The sequence below is a fragment of the Podarcis bocagei genome (assembly GCF_964188305.1).
Source record: "Podarcis bocagei genome assembly, chromosome: 9".
In the NCBI taxonomy this organism is placed as follows: Eukaryota; Metazoa; Chordata; class Lepidosauria; order Squamata; family Lacertidae; genus Podarcis; species Podarcis bocagei.
This window is the reverse complement of record NC_138134.1, coordinates 7,019,950-7,037,020: the sequence shown is the minus strand read 5'-3', so window position 1 is coordinate 7,037,020 and position 17,071 is coordinate 7,019,950. Positions and strand designations below refer to the sequence as shown.

Genomic DNA, 17,071 nt, shown 5'->3' with positions numbered 1-17,071 from the left:
GATTGCTTAAAGGAGTTGGACGAGTGCAAGCTTTCCTTTTATATATATAATTTTTATTAATTTTATTCTGTTTTACTATTTAGAATACTCATTTAAACATCCTTAAAATATCAGTGAAATTCTTCTCTTTCCATGGTTCATTTTGCATATCATAAATTCCTGCATATTTTACACAAACTAAACCATTCAATATTCAGTTATTACATCCATCAAAACTTATTTAAATTGTTGAATTTATCTTAATGCTGCCAACTCAATTGTACACAATTTCCCCCCATATATTCAATAAAATTTTTCCAATCTTTAACCGTATGTTCTTGTTCTCTTATTCTATATGTTAAGTGCGCAAACTTTCCTGAGTTGCAGGTGAGTGGGTCTCCCTTCCAACTCTGAGATTATACCATATAACAGAAAGAAAGAAAGAACCATGAATCACCACAGCCTAGAAGGACAAAGGCACAAACATATCTGGTGACCAGTTCCCATTATTTGCATGATTTCCTGTTCTTAATAAAAATAAAAGAAGTACAGTCGTACCTCATGTTACGTTTGCTTCAGGTTGAGCGTTTTCAGTTTGCATCCTGCAGCGACCCGGAAGTACCGGAAAGGGTTACTTCCGGGTTTTGGCGCTCGCGCATGCGCAGATGCACAAAATGACGTCACACGCATGCACAGAAGCGGTGAATCGCAACCTGTGCACACACAGACGCGGGGAGCATTCCTTTCAGGTTGTGAACGGGCCTCCGGAACAGATCCCATTCGCCACCAGAGGTACCCCTGTACAAAGATACAGCGCAGCTCCAAAACGGACGAAGTCTTGACTCATACAAGGATTGTCTTTACAAATCACTGACTGGCATAAAATGCATCTTGTTTTGCAAACGCCGCAGCCTTTGTGCCATTCGCAGGGGCAGCTCACTGCCCTCCAGCACCCGGCCTTGCAGATGCCCGGTTCGCAGAGTGAGTGGGCTAGGCTGGGGGCAAACACCCTCCCATGCCCACTTCCCTCAGCCTAGGCTGGAGCCTCTTTTCCTGCCCTCTCCCGGAAAGGTGGGTGGCAGCCCCTCCTCTCTTTCGTCACATGTTTGCATGTTCCGACAAGAGTGGGTGGCCAGGGAGCACGGGGGACGAGGCGGGGGTGCAGCTGGACTTTGAAGAAAGCTCCATGGGGGAGAGTAACAAAATGGTTGCTGCTGGGCCATGGAGTAACAAAACGCTGACAGAGTTGGGGGCACAATGGGTGGAGCATCATAAAAAGCGGAAGAAGAGGAGCGCCAGATGCCCCTGTCCAGAGGGGAAAGGCACATCAACTGCTGTCACAGAGATGCTGCTTGCACCTCGTAACAAAGGGGTGGGTGAAGGGTCCAATCCTGACACACAATTAAGTGCAGGCCTCTTTTAAGTCCCTTACCTTTCCCGCCCCGATCTGGCCACAGTGATCCATGCGACAGTCACCTCCAGGCTTGACTACTGTAATTCGCTCTACGGGGGGCTGCCCTTGAAACTGTCCCAGAAACTCCAGCGGGTGCAGAATGCTGCAGCGAGGCTCCTCACGGGGTCTCTGCCATGGGAGCATATTCACCCAGTGCTCTTCCAGCTGCACTGGCTCCCGGTGGAGTATAGGGTCAGGTTTAAGGTGCTGGTCTTGACCTTTAAAGCCCTTTGTGGCTTAGGGCCCTCGTATGTACAGGACAGCTTCTCCTGGTATGCCCCGCAGAGTACCTTAAGGTCCATGAATAATCATAGTTTAGAAGTCCCAGGCCCTAAGGAAGTCAGATTATCCTCCACCAGGGCCAGGGCCTTCTCAGTGATGGCTCCGACCTGGTGGAATGCTCTGTCCCATGAGACCAGGGCCCTGCAGGATTTAACTTTCTTCCGCAGGGCCTGTAAGACAGAGCTATTCCGCCTGGCTTTCAATTTGAACTTAACCTGATCTTTTATTCCCCTTCCTTTCCTTCCCTCCCCTCCCCTTTTTATGAAGATTACCCACTCTGGGATCCCACAGCTAATTCTCCCCTGGTCTCCTCGCTGGCCCAAATAGGACCAATTTAGCCAGCTAGCCCTGGTGATCACCTAATGTTTATTGGATGGATTTTCCCCCTAAATTGATTTTTGAATTCTGAATTTATTGTCATTCACGTTTTATACTGTATTCCATGCTGTTTTTTGTTGCATCAATTAAGTGTTTTAAATTTGTTGTTAGCCGCCCTGAGCCCGGTTTTCTGAACCGGGAAGGGTGGGGTATAAATAAAAATTATTATTATTATTTATTATGTACAGCCAGTTGCTCACCCTCAGACTAACCCAAGGGTATAAAGGAGGCAACACGTGGTGAGGATAAAATGGGAAGAACATGCATGCAAGCTTAAGCCCCTCGGAGGAAAGGTAGGATATACAGTGGTACCTCAGGATGCGAACAGGATCTGTTCTAGAGCCCCATTCGCATCCTGAACGCAATGTAAGCCATAACGACACATCTTGCTGCTTCCGCGCATGCGCGTGACGTCATTTTGAGCATCTGCGCATGCGTGAGCGGTGAAACCCAGAAGTGACGCGTTCTGTTACTTCCAGGTTGCCGCGGAGCGCAACCCGAACGCACATTCATCCCCGACCCCATGGATCATCTAGTCCAATCCCCTGAAATGCAAGAATCCCAACACTGTAGAATAAATGCAGACTCTCCGAGTGTCAGGCTCCATTTACAAGAAAGGAATAAACATTCCCCATGATTCCTAAAAAATGGCTGGCTGAAGAAGCATTGCAATTTAGTAATTTGTAGTGGATTGGTGACCTTTTTCTTCAAAACTATAGGAAGGGCTTCGTAGGCCAGCTTCTTTTCCTTCATTTGGTGCAGGTATTTTCAGACCCTCCAAGTGTCCCTATTTTCCAGGGACAGTTCCAGATTTACAGAAGTCGGGCCGGTTTCTGATTTGATCCTGGAATGTCCTATCACTGTTTTTCCTTAGGACATTCCTATTTTCATCGGAGAAATGATGGAGGGTATGTAAATGACATAAATGAATATGCCTCGTGGCTATAAGAGACAGGGCCTTGTCTGCTGCAGCACCCAAACTCTGCACCTATTCTTGTCCTCCCATGTGTGGTATTTAGGACCATTTACCGTATTGACCCAAATATAAGCCACACTTTCCCCCCCAAAATTCTGACTGTGAAAAGTTAAAGTGCGGCTTATATTCGCGACCTTACAAAAATGGGCTTTTATGATATCGTTGCTGAAACAGCTGCCCTAGGTCTATGGCCGTGCCTTGCCTACCAAGGCCGAAATGGAGAGCGCGGCCCCCACCCCCCAGGATGCCGCCACGAGGACCATTGGGGGTGCGGGACAACAATGCCCGTCCGGACCGCTGTTCACAAGCCTCCCCAGAACTGCTGGAAAGAAGGGGGAAGGGGGGGAAGGCCGCCGGCAAAGTGGTGTGGCTCCCTCCCAGGAAGCAGACTAGGAGTGCGGGGGAATGGTACCCGTAGTATTTTCTTCTACATTTGCCATTTACAGGTGTGAGTGCCTGCGGAATTTTAAGGGAGCGGCTTATATCCAGGTATTTACTCCCCACCCCCTTAATTTTAAAAGTGCAGCTTATTTGTAGGGGCGGCTTATATTCGGTCCAATACAGTAATTGGGTTTAGCACCCATTTTTATCATGCTCTGATCATTATCTGTCTTCGTCATTTTTTTTAGAAAACACTCGAATAAATTCTAATAAGGCACAAAATTGATAGTGGTTTATAAGGATTGGCCTTCTAAGGTACTTTGGGGGTACCTGTCAAAAGGTAGATTAAATCCATTTAATAAACAAACCAAAGGTTCCTATTACTTCCTCCAGCTGCTGCTCAGCGATCAGGGATGATGGAAGCCAGAGGTCATATTCATAAATTAGGCCTCCCCTTTGCTAAATTCACAGCTTAGCATTAATTTTTACTACATTCTCAAATTTTAAGAGCAACCATGTCTCAGATTAAAGCTGGGGAATGTGAGGCGTGATCCTTCTAGGACAGGAATCAGCAACCTTTTTCATCCCTCAGACCATGTGGTGGGCCGGACTATATTCTGAAGGAAAAAAACGAATGAATTCCTATGCCCCACAAATAACCCAGAGATGCATTTTAAATAAAAGCACATATTCTCCTCATGTAAAGACACCAGGCAGGCCCCACAAATAACCCAGAGATGCATTTTACATAAAAGGACACATTCTACTCATGTAAAAACATGCTGGTTCCCGGACTGTCTGCGGGCCAGATTGAGAAGGGGCAGAGACGCGGACTTAGAAAAAATATTGGGGGGGGCCCGGGAAAGCTCATGAATAATAGATAAGCTCATGAATATGCAAATAAAGTGGCTCCGGCCCTAAATAGGGCAAGCCACGCCCCCCCAGCCAGCCGATTGGCTGGCTGGGAGGTGTGGCCAGTCGGGATTCCCCGGTTCTCGCGGGATTTCCGGCAGTGCCTTGGCAGTGGCGGTGGTGCTGCGAAGCAGCGAGGCAGAAGCCCCCGCCCCCGGGGATTCCCTAATCTCGCGGGGGACGGCCGGGGCTCTCCGATTAGGGCGCGCGGCTGGCTGGCTGGCGAAGGAGCAGGTGGGGAGGAGGCGGGGGACGGCGGCGGCGCTCTGCTGGAAGGGCGCCCGCCCGAGATTATTGGGGAGGCTGAGCCCCCCCAAAAATTTTTTTGAGGGGGCTCGAGCCCCCTCAAGCCCCATGGAGTCGGCGCCTATGAGAAGGGGATTGGGCCGCATCCGGCCCCTGGGCCTTAGGTTGCCTACCCCTGCTCTAGGGAGCAAACTCCATAGGATAGATTGCATTTGTAGCCGTTGTAGCCCTGGGAACTTCCTCAGAGTAAGCCCTGGGTCAGTGCAAACAAGCGACCCTTGGCTACAGCTCGTGGTCTGTTTGGAGCGAGACCAACCATAAGGCCAGTGTCCAGAGGGGACGCTCAGCCAAACTACCGCTCAGCTCTGGACGTTGTGGCATGGGGAAAAGTGAAGCAGAACCACAAGTGTGGCTCCCTGTACCCCCAATCTGACTCACTGCAAAGCTGAGTAGTAGATTTGCTTCATGTTACGTGTTAGCTCCAAAAAGTTGTGGTTATCAAGAGAGTCGTTTACTACAAGAAGCACACCAATTTTTACTTCATTTAGCATGACTTTATTGCCTTGTTTTGTTTGACAGAGAAAATGGATAGTAATAAAGTACTGAACTCCACATGAATCAGAAAAAAGAAAAGGCGAAGGTGGTACACAATCAATCAGAGTGCCTGGAGTAGAAATAATATATTATTATTATTATTATTATTATGAGTGCAGCTGTGGACAAGCCTTGGCAAAGCAGTGGACAAAGGTTGCCCAATGCAGGAGCCAGATCAAGAACTGGATAAATACTAAATATCCTGCAAGAGGACAGAATTCAACAGATAAAAGCAAGGCCCCAATATATATTGACTTGGCCAGAAGAGGTTGGCTGCTTGGATTGTTAGAAGCATTTGCGGTGGACGATGGATGGGCCAGACTCATCATACTCCTGCTTGCTGATCCACATCTGCTGGAAGGTGGAGAGAGAGGCCAGGATGGAGCCCCCGATCCACACCGAATATTTGTGCTCTGGTGGGGCGATGATCTTGATCTTCATCGTGCTGGGGGCCAGGGATGTGATCTCCTTCTGCATCCGGTCAGCAATGCCAGGGTACATGGTGCTACCACCAGAGAGCACCGTGTTGGCAAACAGGTCCTTGCGGATGTCCTTATCGCATTTCATGATGCAGTTGTAGGTTGCCTCATGGATAGCAGCCCACTCCAAGCCCAGGAAGTAGGGCTGGAAGAGGGCCTCGGGGCACCGGAAGCGCTCGTTGCCAATGGTGATCACCTGCCCGTCCGGCAGCTCATAACTCTTCTCCAGGGAGGAGGAGGAGGCAGCTGTGGCCATCTCCTGATCAAAGTCCAGGGCCACGTAGCAGAGCTTCTCCTTGATGTCCCGCACTATCTCCCTCTCGGCTGCGGTGAGGAAGTTGTAGCCCCTGTCAGACAGGATCTTCATGAGGTAGTCAGTCAGGTCATGGCCCGCAAAGGGAAGGGGCCTTTGAGTGAGGGGCAGGGCATAGCCCTCATAGATGGGCACCGTGTGGGTCAACCTGTCCCCAGAGTCGATGACAATCCCGGTGATGCGGCCAGAAGCATAGAGCGACAGCACAGCCGGGATGGCCACGTACATGGCTGGCATGTTGAAAGTCTCAAACATGATCTGTGTCATCTTCTCACGGTGGTTCTTCAGGTTATTGGGGGTTTCTGTGAGCAAGACTGGGTGCTCCTCGGGAGCCACCCGCAACTCGTTGTAGAAGGTGTGGTGCCAGATCTTCTCCATGTCATCCCAGTTGCTGACGATGCCATATTCGATGGGGCACTTCAGGGTGAGGATGCCCCTCTTGCTCTGTGCCTCAGCCCCCACGTAGCTGTCCTGCCCTAAGCCTGCCATGGCATCTTGGTCTCTGGGCCTCCCCACAACCATGGGGAAGACCACCCGGGGGGCGTCCTCTCCTGAAAAACCTGCTTTGCATGTCGTAGAGCCATTGTCAATGACCAAAGCGGCAGCCCCATTCTCAGCCATTTGGAGCAAGTCTGCAGGAAATAAACAAAGAGTTGTTTACCCCCCAGATAATATTCATGTTTTGGTTTATGAATATTCCAGAACTCACTGCAAGGGAGGAAATGTGCTCATATAAACAATTTTCAAGTATCTGAAGACTGCTTTACCCCATGTTCAACTCTCCATTTCCATCCCTTTCCCCTGCCAATCTTTGGACAACAGGAAGGACGCATGGAGGAGCTGTCTCAGTGACCCGAACCAACTGCCACTAGAACAGTTCTCCTAATTCAAGGTCTCCTTCCGTAGCCACTACATTTCGTGGTTTTGTTGGTAATGGTTTTTTTTTATAATAAATATCTATGTCCTATGACTTCCGGCGAGGCATCATGGCGGAAGCCACGGCAGCGAGCAGGTCCTGAAGCCAGCCAGAATCAATTGGGTTACCTGGCTGGTTCTGGACCGCTGGGACTGCTGCTGCTGCTGCCGCCAGAACCGACAAGGAACCAGGTGAGCCCAGCGCAGCAACTGAGGGAGCTGCCAGGTACAAAAGCCAGGACACTCAGCCACCCGGCCGACTGCCCAGGGACAATCGGAGACCTAAGCCAGGAGAGGGGAGAGGGGAGAAAAGAGGGGGGGCAACCAAAAAACAAACACAGAGCCCCACCTGCTGCTGCCAGGAGGGCAAGGGAAGCCATGAAAAGACACGTGGCTGAGCCTGACCCAAGCTTTCCCCCCAAGCAGGAAGAAAGCAAGAGGAAGGCTGCGCAAAACCCTGTCCTGCTTTTTTCAATTATTATTTTTTTTACTTCCTTTTTGTGTGCGTGTGCTTTTTACTTTCCCCCCTTTTTTCTTCAATTTTATAAAAAAACATATTACCAAGCAACTTTTTTATATTATATTATTCTCATTAACTCTATCCTCTACTTATTTTAATACACAAATCTCCCCCCCTTTTCATATATTTTTAACCCCCTTTTAAAAAAACAACTCCCCTTTTTTTCCCCTTCCCCCCTTCCCTAAATCTTCAGCCCTTTCGCTAAATTATTATTACCACAATTTTTAAAATACATCCATATATTACCTAAAAACACATTTTCCACCCCCCCAAAAGGGAGGGGACTTTTTGCTGTTGCTGTTGTCCTCTTTCCTTCCCTCCCAATATTTTTTACTTTATTTTTACCAGACAAGACGCCCCTCACTAACATATTTTCCCTATTTTCTGTATTTCGTTTTATTTTTACCCCAGTCTCTACCCCCCATTTCTTTTTCTTTTTTTAAAAGGGGGAAACACTTTGTTTTTAATTACTATTTTTATAATCATTATTACTTTAAAAAAAATCATTTATTATTATTACTATTATTATTATTATTCCTCTTTTCCTCTTAGTCCCCCTTTAGTTTCTTAGTTTGCCTGTTTTTGAGGAGGGAGCCTTACCTTTCCCCCATTGTCCTGCAACTACAATATTACCATCCTCTCTGGAAATTAAAATAAAATAAAAATACTCTCCCCCCCCCATTGCTATTGCCACTGGTGCCCTTCCCCCCTCCCTTTTTCTTTTCCTTTCTTTTCTTTTCCTTTCCTCCTCCCCCCTCCCCCTCTCCTTCTCTCTCTCCCCTTCCCCCCTCCTTTTTAAAAAGAACACATACACATTATTATATTAAATTTGCGTCTCTCAAAAGGGCTCTCTATACATTTTCATTTCGACATTATTTTTACCTTTGGCATTTGATATACTGCCAGGCATCACAACTTCAACATCTTCAGATCTCTCACCTTCCTGCCCCCGCGTCCCCCCCCCACTTTCCCTCTTTGATTTAGTCTGCTTCTCTAGTCTCTCTTACCCTCCTAACCCTAAAATCTACATACACATACCTCCCCACACACTTTTATTAACAATCCCCCCCCCAGGGGGTCTTACCTCATACTATTACTAGAACCACTACTGCAACCAAACATTTTCATCTTTCCTTGTGTCTTCCCCTCTTTTTCTCTCCTTCCTTCCTTCCTTCCTTCCTTCCTTCCTTCCTTCCCTCTCTACCCTCTTTACTTTATTCTCACTTCCATCCCTCCACTCCCCTGCTTCTCCCCCTTTCCTCCCCTCCTTTTTCACCTTCAACCTCTATACTGCTTTGCTGGGTTCTGTTCCTGAACACATCCTTGCCAACCTTAAATTTCTAATTCTTTACTACGAACCCCTAACCCCTCCACCCTCGACTGGACCCCAATACTCCTTTCGTGAGGATCCATGCACAGACGTGTACACACAGGTGCACCCACGAATAACCCCCCCAAACATACACTCTCCCTCTGACCCCACCCCACCAATCTCTCATACCCCTGCCTACCAGCCCCTTTATGTGAACCGTCTTACTCATCTGTCTGCTTGGCTGCCCCCCCCCCCCGCAACACTGCTGAGGCGACTGCAGGAACCCCAGAGAAGCTCTTAAAGCACAGCCCAGAGGGGACACTAATGACTGCCTAATCTAAGCCACCAGTCAACAACGCCTGTTCAGCTCAACAGATCAGCAACACCCAGGAATCACCACAACTCCTAACCACAACACGCCCTGCTCCAAGAGGATGCCAAGCAAATTTGAAACCAAAAACACCAACGAGACTGTGATGACACCAACCAGGGAGATGGCAAACAGCACCAAGAACGCAACACCCCCCCCAAGAGGACAATGACCCAACAAAACAAGAACTGAAGGAAGTGAAAATGAGACTAACAGAACTACTCAAAGCATTCAGTGACATGACCGCCAAAGTGGAAACTCTAGAAAAGAAGAACTAAATACAAGAAAGAATAATACCCAGAGGAAAACACACGTGTCAGTAATAAAGTGGCTAAACTGGAAAGCCACCTGGAAATAGTAGATATGGAAAACACAGCCATGAAAATCAAACTGGCAGACTTAGAAGACCGTAGTAGACGCTGCAACATCTGCTTCCGCAACTTTCCTGAAAAAGTGGAGGAGAAAAGCCCAGCAGACCTAATTGTATGCTGGCTGAAAAATACAATCCCAAACCTGACACTCGAGGTAGACGACCTAGAGAGGGCTCACAGAGCCCTAAAACCTATACCGAAACCCAACGCCCCCCCCCCCCCGAGACATCATTGTATGCTTCACATGCTACAAAAAGAAAGAAGAGGTATGGAACAACCTCAGAAACTCAACAACAAGCCTTCGATTATGGAGACAAGCCCATATTGGCCTTAGAGGATTTATCTCAGGACACCCTAAATCGGAGGAAAAACCTACGCCCATGCACCCAGCGCCTCCAACAAGCAGGGATCAAGTACCGATGGGGCTTCCCCTTCCGCCTTATAGTAACAACCAACACAACACAACACACGGCAACCAACATACCTGAAGCCCTGCAACTACTGAAGAACCTCAAACTTGACCCTCCACTGGAATGGCAACCGACAGACCCACCAAGTGACAGTCATGACCACCACGAGGAAACAACACCAAACAATTGGACAACAGTAAAGAGGAAAAAGAAGCAACAGAAGCAACACAACAATGCAAACCAGCACATCCAACCACCACCACACACAGAAGCATCCTGCCGAACATACAGCGCAAGGCAACAGACCAGGATCAACCAAATCAACACATCACAGATGGACGACCCTACAACAACAACCACAGCTGAATGAAGCACCCAGAAAACACCTCAAACTGAAGGACTGGTGATTCCCCCCTCCCTCCCCCCTCCCCCTAGGCCATAAATGTAGCCAACACCATCAGCAGCACCCCCAGCCCTGCATCTCCACCAACGCCAGTCCAGATGACTTCAAACCATATTCCCCACCACCCACCACCCAACAACCCACAAACAGGCTAAAATCTGACACCCAATCAGCACAATGGTGGCACCAGAGTGTACCAACACCCACATCCCCACCCCAACATATTGCTAATAACATGGATTCTAATACTATAGCTATCGAAAGAGGCACGAATCAAGGGTGCCCACTGTCTCTCTTCTTATTTATCTTGGCTCTGGAACCCTTAGCAATCCGAATCCAAGCAGCCACAGACATCAAGGGTGTGGAAATAAAAGGCAGTACCTTTTCAGAAAAGCTAAAGCACAGAATGAACTCAGGCTTGCTAGAGAGGTTAAAAGCAACAAAAAAGGCTTTTATGGGTATGTTCGTAGCAAAAGGAAGAACAAAGAAACAGTGGGGTCACTCAGAGGAGAAGATGGTGAAATGCAAACAGGGGACACAGAAAGGGCTGAACTCCTCAATGCCTTCTTTGCCTCAGTCTTCTCCGATAAAGAAAACAATGCCTGACCTGAAGAATTTGGAGCAAATGATTCAGCAAAGGAAACACAGCCCAGAATAACTAAGGAGATAGTACAAGAATACTTGGCTAGTTTAGATGTATTCAAGTCTCCAGGGCCAGATGAACTGCATCCAAGAGTATTAAAAGAACTGGCAGATGTGATCTCAGAACCACTGGCAGTCATCTTTGAGAATTCCTGGAGAACAGGCGAAGTATCGGCAGACTGGAGGAGGGCAAATGTTGTCCCTATTTTCAAAAAGGGGAAAAGAGAGGACCCAAATAATTACCGCCCAGTCAGTCTGACATCAATAGCAGGGAAGATTCTGGAGCAGATCATTAAGCAAACAGTCTGTGCGCACCTAGAAAGGAATGCTGTGATCACCAATAGTCAGCATGGATTTCTGAAAAATAAGTCATGTCAGACTAACCTGATCTCATTTTTTGACAGAATTACAAGCCTGGTAGATGAAGGGAACGCAGTGGATGTAGCCTACCTTGATTTCAGCAAGGCATTTGACAAGGTGCCCCATGATATTCTTGTAAAGAAGCTGGTAAAATGCGGTCTTGACTATGCTACCACACAGTGGATTTGTAACTGGCTGACTGACCGAACCCAAAGGGTGCTCATCAGTGGTTCCTCTTCATCCTGGAGAAGAGTGACTAGTGGGGTGCCACAAGGTTCTGTCTTATTCAACATCTTTATCAACGACTTGGATGATGGACTCAAGGGCATCCTGATCAAATTTGCAGATGACACCAAACTGGGAGGGGTGGCTAACACCCCAGAGGACAGGATCACACTTCAAAACGACCTTGACAGATTAGAGAACTGGGCAAAAACAAACAAGATGAATTTTAACAGGGAGAAATGTAAAGTATTGCACTTGGGCAAAAAAAATGAGAGGCACAAATACAAGATGGGTGACACCTGGCTTGAGAGCAGTACATGTGAAAAGGATCTAGGAGTCTTGGTTGACCACAAACTTGACATGAGCCAACAGTGTGACTCGGCAGCTAAAAAAGCCAATGCAATTCTGGGCTGCATCAATAGGAGTATAGCATCTAGATCAAGGGAAGTAATAGTGCCACTGTATTCTGCTCTGGTCAGACCTCACCTGGAGTACTGTGTCCAGTTCTGGGCACCACAATTCAAGAAGGACACTGACAAACTGGAAAGTGTCCAGAGGAGGGCAACCAAAATGGTCAAAGGCCTGGAAACGATAATAATAATAATATCTTTATTGTCATTGCCCCCTCTCGGGGACAACGAAATTACGATGCCTTATGAGGAACAGCTAAGGGAGCTGGGCATGTTTAGCCTGGAGAAGAGGAGGTTAAGGGGTGATATGATAGCCATGTTCAAATATATAAAAGGATGTCACATAGAGGAGGGAGAAAGGTTGTTTTCTGCTGCTCCAGAGAAGCGGACACGGAGCAATGGATCCAAACTACAAGAAAGAAGATTCCACCTAAACATTAGGAAGAACTTCCTGACAGTAAGAGCTGTTCGACAGTGGAATTTGCTGCCAAGGAGTGTGGTGGAGTCTCCTCCTTTGGAGGTCTTTAAGCAGAGGCTTGACAACCATATGTCAAGAGTGCTCTGATGGTGTTTCCTGCTTGGCAGGGGGTTGGACTCGATGGCCCTTGTGGTCTCTTCCAACTCTATGATTCTATTCTATGATTCTAACCTATAAATTAGGGCTCTTTGCAGACGACCTAATGGTCACAACACCAGACTCCAGAAGCACAGCAACCTCCCTAATCAGAGAACTCAACACATTTGCAATAGTGTCGGGCCTACAGGTAAATTTTACAAAGTCAGAAGCTATGTGCTTTAACACCCCTCCTCACACCCAAAAAGAACTCACTAAGGTCACCAAAATAAAACTTTGCCACACCAAGTTCAGACACCTAGGGGTACAAATAACCAGAAACCTCAATAAATTGTACCTCCACAACTACAAGCCCCTGTGGTGACAAATTAACAAAGACCTAAAAAGATGGAATAACATGAATTTCACTCTCTCAGACAAAATAAGTTAAAGGGACCCCTGACCATTAGGTCCAGTCGTGGCCAACTCTAGGGTTGCGGCGCTCATCTCGCTTTATTGGCCGAGGGAGCCGGCGTACAGCTTCCGGGTGCACGGAAATGCCGTTTACCTTCCCACCAGAGCGGTACCTATTTATCTACTTGCACTCTGATGTGCTTTCGAACTGCTAGGTTGGCAGGAGCAGGGACCGAGGAACGGGAGCTCACCCCGTTACGGGGATTCGAACCGCCGACCTTCTGATCGGCAAGTCCTAGGCTCTGTGGTTTAACCCACAGCGCCACCCTCAGACAAAATAGCCATGATCAAAATGATCACCCTCCCAAAACTAACCTACCTATTCCAAACCCTCCCAGTCTGGATCCCATCAACCCAACTCCGCAGTTGGCAGAGAAAACTACACTCTTTTATCTTCTCACATAAAAAACCAAGAATAAGCCCCAAATACCTGCACCTCCCCACCTCAGAAGGAGGATGGGGAATCCCCAACATAAAAGCATATTACATTGCCAACCAAATACGCCATATAATCGCATATATACTCGAAGATGAGACAAAACAATGGGTACACCTAGAGAGGGACACAATTCAAAATACCTGCACCACAGCATACCCACTCCTCCCAAATAAACTAAAGAAAATTCCCACAACACTTAACAGGTACACACAGACCATGCTCAAAGCATGGAAAACAGAAATAGGCAAATTATCCCCAACTCCATCCTCCCTAATCCCCCTGGCATACCAACCATTATTCCACGATGCAGCACAAAACCTCCAGATAAAAACCTGGCAAACCAAAGGTTTATATCGTCTAATAGACTTTTGTAAAAATAACAAACCTTTGTCAACACAATAAATACAAGACAAACTAGGGGACACCCAAATGCCCTGGTTAACGCAACACCAACTACATGCCCTCTTAAACTACCCAACAGTAAAATCAGCAGCAACCTTCGAAAACCTCTTCCTAACAACAAAGGGAAACGGTAAAGGGATGGTATCCGCAGTATACAAAATACTACTCCAAAATCCCACAAACCCCCTAGATGCAATAAAAAACAATGGAAGAATGACATAGGCTATGTCACAGGGGTCAGCAACCCGCAGCTCCGGAGCCGCATGTGGCTCTTTTACACCTTTGCTGCGGCTCCGGGGCGGATACTAGCGAGGGGAGGAGGCGCATTGTGCGCCCCGACACTCCCCACTGTGGCGGGCGCTGTACTGGCTGTGACGTCGCATGGGGGCGGTGCATGCGTTAGTCACGCACCGTCCCAACGTCACCTTCCCGCCCACTACATTGTAAGGGGCATGTACGCTGGTCACTGCATAGAAAGGGGGCATATACGCTGGTCACTGTTTTGAAGGGGAGTGAAGAACACACACACACAAAAAGGTAACTTGTTAATTTAACGTTTATTTCTATGAGGAGGAGTAATTCTGAGGGGTCAAACAAAGAAATAATAAAAAAGTGACAAAAAAGTTATTTTTATAATGACGAATTTTGCGGCTCCCAGTTTTTTTTCCTTCGGAAATGGGTCCAAGTGGCTCTTTTTGTCTTAAAGGTTGCAGACCCCTAGGCTATGAGAATAAATATCTATGTACTGTTGCACCATACAAATATATCACAGCAGCTTACAACAATCTGAAACTATAATTTGACAGAATCCTAAAAAGTTAAAAGCAAGTTAAACTAATTTGCGACAAACATCAGTAGACTTCTGTGGGGAATGCACCCTTAACTGCCTACAGTGGCCTGGCAGAATAGGAGAGTTTTGAGCAGGTCTTTAAAAGTTGGCATGGAAGACACCTGCTGGATGTCTAGTGGCAGAGAGTTCCACAGGAGTGGGCTGGTGGCACTAAGGGTTTGAGTTCTTGCTGTTATCAAGTGAGCCTCAGCCAGTGGTGCTCCTGAAGCTGATCTCCGTGATCAAGCTGGGATATAAGGATTCAGGCACCCTGTGGTTCAAGGCTTTGTAAATTAGCACAAGGAGCCTGAACTCTGTTCAGCAGTAGGTGGGCAGCCGGTGCAGCTGTTTTAACAAGAGTGCCTCATGTTACCAGGGCATGGCCTACAGGGGTTAGTCTACCCCTCTCTGGGAACAGCCATAGCTGGTGAACCAGACAAAGCTGGTAAATGGCCTTCACAGGACACCTGGGCCTCTAGTGACCAAGATGTATCCAGAAGTACCCACAAACTGTGCACCTGCCTCTTCAGATAGCATGCAACCCCTCCAGAACGGGTAACTTGCCAGTTTCCTGAACATGGTAGCTACCTACCCAAAGAGCCCCCATCTTTCTAGGAGTCAAGCACAGTTTATGGGCCCTCACCCAGTCCACCACTGCATCCAGACGCCGGTCCATGTCTTTCACAGCCTCTCCTGATCCAGATGTTATGTTGGACCAGGAACAGTAAGATCTGGGTTCAAATCAGTGGGTGACTTGGAGGCAGTCGCTGTCTCTCAGTGTTACTTACCTTGCAAGGTTGTTGTGATTACAGTGGTACCTCAGGTTAAGTACTTAATTCGTTCCGGAGGTCCGTACCTAACCTGAAACTGTTCTTAACCTGAAGCACCACTTTAGCTAATGGGGCCTCCTGCTGCCGCTGTGCCGCCGGAGCCCGATTTCTGTTCTTATCCTGAAGCAAAGTTCTTAACCTGAAGCACTATTTCTGGGTTAGCGGAGTCTGTAACCTGAAGCATATGTAACCTGAAGCGTATGTAACCCGAGGTACCACTGTATTAAAGCAAAGTAGGGGTGCGTGTGGCAGGCTGAGGTGCTTGAAGGGGCTTTCCATGAAATAAATAATCATGACGGGTTAGCCAATTTGGTGTTTTGCGTACGTTGTATTGCAGACTAGATGAGCTTTGTGGGTCCCTTCCAACTCTACAGTGATTCTTCAGAGAAGAGAGGAGACAAAGAGTACAGGTAAGGATCAGGCAGAGAAACCGTGGGTGCTGAGCCCCATTTCATACTTACATGAAGGAGATGCAGTTGCCTTTGCTGTTAATCTCACGGGGATCCCAGTAATCACAAAATCTTTTCCTTCCTCATCACACTTACCTGTTCCTGGCCAATCTGTCCTTGATCTTATATCTCTGCTTCTCTATTGACACAAGTTTTATTGGAAACCATGTGTGCAATTAAAAAGTATCGTAAATACACCTGCTGTGGCTTTTCAGGGCATAGAGCAAAAGGGCAAAGAACATTTTGCAATATGGCCAAATATGGTCAGATTGAAGCATCTCTGGCCATATTCTAGCAATTCATGGGTGTGGCTTTGAAAAAAAAAGTCCTGCTGATTCAACATCTCCTTTCCGTTGCCAGATTTTACGAGCTCTCTCTGGAAAGCTGATGCAGCCTCCCACATATCTTTGGAGATGGATTATTGGTTTTGTTCAGAAACGCGTCCCAGATTGTGCCTCTGTAAAGGCCAAGTAAACGGTGGGCTTAGAGAAGTAGGGATGGAGGAAAAATTCATTTGCATTTAATGGTGAGCCCAGCTAGTGGAAATAAAAGGTAGAGCCTATAAATTAAGGCTCTTTGCAGACGACCTAATGGTCACAACACCAGACCCCATAAACACAGCAACCTCCCTAATCAGAGAACTCAACACATTTGCAATGGTGTTGAGTCTTCAGGTAAATTTTGCCAAGTCTGAGGCTAAGTGCTTCAACAACCCCCTCAATTCACCAACATCACCAAGATAAAACTTTGCCACACCAAGTTCAGATACCATGGGGTACAAATAACCAGATAGCTCAACAAATTATACCTCCACAACTACAACTCCTTGTGGTGACAAATCAACAAAGACCTGAAGGGATGGAACAACACCAACTTCACTCTCTCAGACAAAACAGCCATGATCAAAATGATCAGCCTCCCAAAATTAACCTCCTGATCCCAATCTGGATTTCCCCAGCCCAGCTTCGCAAATGGCAGAAAAAATTACACTCATTTATCTTCTCACACAAAAAAACAAGAAAAAGCCCCAAATACCTGCACCTCCCCACCTCAGAAGGAGGATGGGGAATCCCCAACACAGAAGCCTCCTATAACATTGCCAACCAAATATGCCACATAATCCAACTCCCTTCTCTTGCGGGGGCCCAATTAGTGCCATTGCCT

General features: G+C 47.3%; 1 protein-coding gene and 1 pseudogene across 4 annotated transcripts in view; both read right to left on the bottom strand.

The window, feature by feature from the left end:
• Positions 1-17,071, bottom strand: part of LOC308594513 (uncharacterized protein) — a 284,112-nt gene that overhangs the window by 119,595 nt on the left and 147,446 nt on the right. The gene's annotated exons all lie outside the window — the stretch shown is intronic.
• On the bottom strand, positions 5,135-15,998 carry LOC308594601 (actin-3 pseudogene; annotated as a pseudogene). Of its 3 annotated transcripts, none has more exons than XR_014013347.1 (2): positions 15,920-15,998; positions 5,135-6,625 (listed from the first exon to the last, which is right to left on the bottom strand). The product of XR_014013347.1 is annotated as an actin-3 pseudogene (transcript). The 3 variants fall into 3 exon arrangements; XR_014013348.1 differs by lacking the exon at positions 15,920-15,998 and adding an exon at positions 7,258-7,273; XR_014013349.1 differs by lacking the exon at positions 15,920-15,998 and adding an exon at positions 7,038-7,053.